The sequence below is a fragment of the Gossypium hirsutum genome, chromosome A08 (assembly GCF_007990345.1).
Source record: "Gossypium hirsutum isolate 1008001.06 chromosome A08, Gossypium_hirsutum_v2.1, whole genome shotgun sequence".
NCBI lineage: Eukaryota > Viridiplantae > Streptophyta > Magnoliopsida > Malvales > Malvaceae > Gossypium > Gossypium hirsutum.
Genome location: NC_053431.1, coordinates 106093309 through 106099308, shown reverse-complemented (window position 1 = coordinate 106099308; position 6000 = coordinate 106093309).

Sequence of the window (6000 nt, the reverse complement as noted above, 5' to 3'; positions counted from 1 at the left end):
AACCATTCCAATGACAACCAAATCCATGTACAAAAGTACCTAACTCAACCATTCAAAACGCTACCATCTTTAATTCCTAAACTCAATATGCAATTTAAAGGCTAAGTAAATTGCTAAACTTATTATGAACTAACCAAATCAATCACCAAGCCAAATAACATACCTAAAATTCAACTCACCATTTACAAATCATCAAGCAATCTAACTATTTCAAGTGGTCCAAATTCAAATCATAGCATATGAATCATTCACGGATAAGATTATTACTTTGATAACATCATCTTGATCAAAATATGCCTCATTTGGTTTTATACAATAGGTTATAATCAAATAAACCATTATCATTATTAACATGAGACTACCAAATCCCAAAACACCTAAGTACATGCCACATAGTCTAAACTCAAAATGAACTTATAACTACCATCCTGTGATAGTGTGTGCTCCTCTGCTGATCCGGCTCGGCAGTTCCACAAGGTTAAAATCTACAAATAGGGAAAACAACCAGAGCAAGCATTCAAAAGGAATTAAGTTCAAATGGAACTAAAACATACCTTGATTAATAAGACATAGTTAATAAATCTATTTGATAATTGACATAGTTAATAAATCTATTTGGCAATCGACTTAACTATCCTTTGGAACATTATGACATATCTAAACATATATCAACACCATCAAATTAATGCATTATTCATCTTGCCAAATCAATAATAATATTGAAACATAAATGAAATCTTACGTCAATCCACATTTCAAGATTCAACAAATATTATATCATCTACATTTCCATAATTAAATATTCCTTTTATAATCAATTGCATATCGCCCAATGGAACCATAGTAAAACGGACTTGGGTACACAGGAAAAAATTGCTCACATAAGTTGACAGTATATCAGTGTTGCTCACACAAGTTGACATTATATCAAGGTTACCCATTTGGGTTAAACCTTCAATATATATAACTCGAGAATATGAAACAAATGCTAGATCTCATAATATCATGTATAATCCTTGATCACATGTGCATATAACTCTAATGACATGCCATACGTATCCTCACATTTTACTAAGTTCACATGGGCATCATTTTTGTATATATGTCAATACCAATCTCTATAATTATCCATAATTCAATCATATCCTGTACAATATCAAAACTTTCATTTACAACTTGTATAATCAATTAATATTCATATTTACACCCTGTATCATTTCAATATAGCCAATATTTACAAAAAATTATAATTTAGTCCATTTTAAGACCCATGTGCCAAATTTACTAATTCTACATAATTCTAATATATAGATAAATTCAAACATAATTCAAACATAAAATAAATAGAGTGGTAAGTTCCATATGAACTTACATGATCAAAATACGTATATTTCAGGGACTAATTTGCAATTTTATCTTTTTCCTTATCAACTCCACTTCAATCAACTTCTTGATCTAAATAATCATTTTATATAATCAATAAATAAAAAAATATTCCTATTATATGCTATGAAATGTATGAACCTATATGAATTCAAATTTTTTATATCCCTAAAAATTTTCATTTTATTTAATTTAGCCCTGAGCTCAAGATAAGCATAACTTTTAATTTTTAGCTTTAGTTTAAAATCCAGTTTCACATGTTCTCATTAGGGACCTTATACTTTCTATTTTTAACATAATTTCATATCAAGTTTTACATTTATTCAATTTGGTCCCTAATGTAACAAAGTTAATAAACAAGCTAAATTAAATTTACAATATACTCCTTTTTATATTCTAAGTTTAAAATCTATCAATTTCAAGATTAGTTGTTTAAGAAATCAACAATGACAACTTTCTAAAACTTTAACTATTTTACAAATTGGTACATGGATTAGCTAAATCAAGCTCCAATGACCCCAAATCCATAAAAGTTACAATAAAAGGACTTCATTACAATACCTAAATAATGGTCAAAAGTTTGGAAACCCTTTGAAGATTTCTTCTTTCCTTCACTTATGGTGGACGATCTTTAGTTGAAGAAGAAGAGAAAATTTTCTCTTTCTTTCCACCATATTTATACTTATACTGAAATTAAAGTATAATTTAACTGATTAATTATATAAGATTAATGTTGATCACGTTTAGAAATCATAACATCACTATCCACTATACCTTTGGTTAATTTTCATTTAAGTCCTTAAGCCTTTGGCCAATTAAAAACTTATAGCGATTGAATTTTATAATTTAGTCCCTAAACCTTAATTAACTATTTATTTGGTAGATTTTCTTGGTTAAACTTTAATACATTTTTATATTATTCTCATAAATATTATTATTTAATACTTACGAGTTTGGTCTAAGGAAATGGGGTTCTGAAATCACATTTTTGGTACCATTAAAAACCGAGTCGTTGCACAAGGGTGTTAGAAGTCGAAGTCTTTGATGTTTTGGGCATAGATTTTATAGGACCATTCCTCAGCTTATTCATAAATCAATACATACTATTGGCAGACAGTTATGTGTCAAAATAGGTGGAACTTGTTGCACTACCTATAAATGACACTAAATCTGTGGCGCGGTTCTTACGAAAAAACATCTTCTCATGATTTGGGCCACCCAGAGCTCTAATTATTGATGAAGGATCCCATTTTTGCAGCAAAAAATTAGAATATGCTTTAGCAAAATATAACGCCAGAAATCGAATCACCATTGCATATCATCCACAAACTAGTGGCCAGGTAGAAGTTTTTAATCGAGAAGTGAAACAAATCTTGGAAATGACTTTAAATCTGAATTAGAAAGATTGTTCAACAAGGTTAGGTAATGCATTACGGGCATATCAGACAACATACAAGACTTATTTATGCATCTCCCTTTACTGGTTGGTTTATGGAAAAATTTTCATCTACGTATCAATTTAGAGAAAAAGCATACTTGAATATAAAAGAGCTGAACTTGGATCCTATGTTGGTGCCATGATGCAAGGAGAAGAGCAAGTTACGACATGACGCTGTGATAAAGAAGAAAAATTTTGTACCAGATCAACAAGTGCTACTTTTTAATTCCCAACTGAAGTTATTTCCTGGTAAGTTACGATCATGATGGATCGGTCCTTATACAGTCAATCATGTCCTAACCAATGGTGCAATAGAATTAAGAACCAAGGACAATCAATTATTACTTGTTAATGGACAAAGTGTGAAACATTACTTTGGGGGCACAATAGAAAAATTGTGAAAAACAATACTTAGAGTGCAAAGTCATATCCAGTGAAAAAGATAAGACTGTAGATTTGGAAGAAGATTGGAGGTTGGATATGTATATGTATCCTTGAAAAAATAATTTTGTTGCATCTATGTAGTTTCCCCACATTAAGGTGCACTACCGTTCGAGTTGAACATGTAAGAGGATATTCCTTACTCTTATCTTTAGATTGGGCCACATTAGGGACAATGTGCATTCTAAAGTGTGAGGGGGTATACATAGAAATTTTTATGATATTTTGGTTGTGTTTTCATTGTTGATATTGTTTTTGTTTAAGTTTGAGTCCAAATTTTTTTATCCATGGTGTTTTAGCTTGCAGTGATGCAAGTGATTGGTTTGAAGCATGATGATAGGACTTGTTTGCTTGAAACATGTAAATTTGGCATGATAGTAAATTTATTTTAGGTTATTAGAGTTAGACTAGTTATTTCACTCCATTATAACATATGATAGGTTAAAAATATTTAGGTACACTAGATGATAAATGACTATATAAGGATGCATATATGTTTGCTTTGGATTGTAAGTAGCTGTGAATTTGTAATTTGCATGATTGAATCCATGGATTTTTGAGATGCCTAGGGATGACCTAAGGTACTGTTTGGTTAAACTAGAGCCTAAAAAGGCAACCTTATATTCGTATACCCTTAGTAATTATATTTGGGCCTTAAATCATCTTTCTTGATGAACCTTAATTTTGAAACTGTAAACTAAATTTAAATATCTACTTATCGTTTCTTGGTCCTATCTTTATTGGATGCACCAAATTAGACGTCGGGCTATAGATGTTGAGGGTTAGGTAGAGACATTAAGGAGATTTCAAAAGCAATAGAGCGGAAAAAGTAAGAAACAATACAATATAATGGGTATAGGACTCTTGAAAAGTGTGCACAAATGAAAAAAAATTAGTGTGTGAAAAAAAATATTATGAGGATTAGAAGTAAAGCGGTAGAAATAAAATCATAGAATGGGTTCAAAGAAGCGTGGTGAAAAAGAGTGAAATAATTAAAATGTGATCAAAGAAAAATCACATATATGCTTAGGAAATTTTCATTCATGTTGCACTAAAACTTGCTAAGCTTATGGTACTCATGAGTATTGTGCCGAGTCTTCATATTTTTAAAAAAAAAGGAAGGTGAGAGAATGAGAGATAATGAGGTGAGCTAAAAGATACACTAGAGGTTAAGTAGGGAAAAACATCTTATGTCAAACTAGTTTTATGCTTTAACCATTTTGATGCTTCTATTCCTTGAAATCCAAACCAACTAAAACCCATGAGGCACGCTACTGGACACAAAGTCGCGACATTGATTGACGAAGTCGCAACATCGAGGAATTACGTCGCGATGTTCAACCCATGTTAGAAACTGAGCAAACTGCCCACAAATTTGTGAAATTAGTCTAGAATGTCGCAACATTGGGCCCGACGAACCAGAATTTCTACAAAGGGTGTTTTTGTTCATATGGCCTATATTAACTTGTAATAATGGAATCAATTGACCCAAGTTGGTTAAAATAAATAAGCATTGTATATATTATCTTAAAACAAAATAATAGAGATTTCATTTAGTTAGTTTTTAGTTCTTTCTAATATTGTTTAGGGTTTGTTAGTAGATTAGTAGATTTCTTTTAATATTTGTTCAAGTACTTTGATATTTTCAATTCAAGTTTCTTTTTAGTTTTTAGTCGTTCACTTTATTTTTTGTTATGCTTTCCACCAACTATGATATGAGTCTCAAGGCCCAATTTTAGGCCCATGGACATGATAAGCTTAGTTTCTCTCAAGGCTACATCACAAGATACAAATCCAAGTAGTTGAAGTCAAATCTCAACCTATTCATTCAAGACTTTATCACGAAGAAATTTCGAGAAGAAAAGTTGAAGATCCAAGACGATGAACTTTGGAGTTTAATACGGAGCGAGAATGTAACATCCTATACTCGACTGAATCATCAGGCCTGAGTACCGGATGGTATAATGACCCAAATAAATTAACGATATTTTTAATTTTGCTTTGGTTACATACTTGAACAACTTAATTTTCAAAATCTAACCATTATTAAAACTTATGTAGAACTAGTGATAAATTATTAGAGGGTGGCTTCTAATGGTGCCCCCTCTATATACATGAAACAGTTGTCATGCCTGCTTCTGGGGTCTGACGGTATTTGGCTTGGTCCCTCTACCCAATTCCTGAGTCTTTATCTACCCTACATACACGTAATAAATTTGGTAAGATTTAAAGAACCTAGTGAGATCTGTATATAAGTGACCATGAAAACTGCATAAAAATTTAGGAAAAGGAGATTTTATGTGCCAAGTTTAAACTCTTTGAATTTCGTGGGCGGGTTCGCAAATTTTGTTGGTGTGGCCAAAGTCTTGCTCTTTCTCTCTCTCTCACTCTCCCCCTCTCTCTAAGTCAACCTTTGGCGAACACAATCACTGGTCTGATTATAACCATGATTCATGTAAGAATACTCTTTTACGGGCCTTGTTTCTGTTTACCATTGTTCCAAGCTTTTTTTATACTCTTCTTGATAAACCTTTTCACTGCGACCCATATTCATAATTACATGCTAATGATAACTATTGGTGTTTATCCAAGTACCCTCCATAATTGAAAATCCTTAACTTGAACCTCTTACTTTACACTAAACTCCAAATGAAATCATTGTACCATTTTATTGATTTCTTGCTTTCTTCGACGTAGACTACGCTTGATTTCCTTTCTAATTAAAACCACTACCTGTA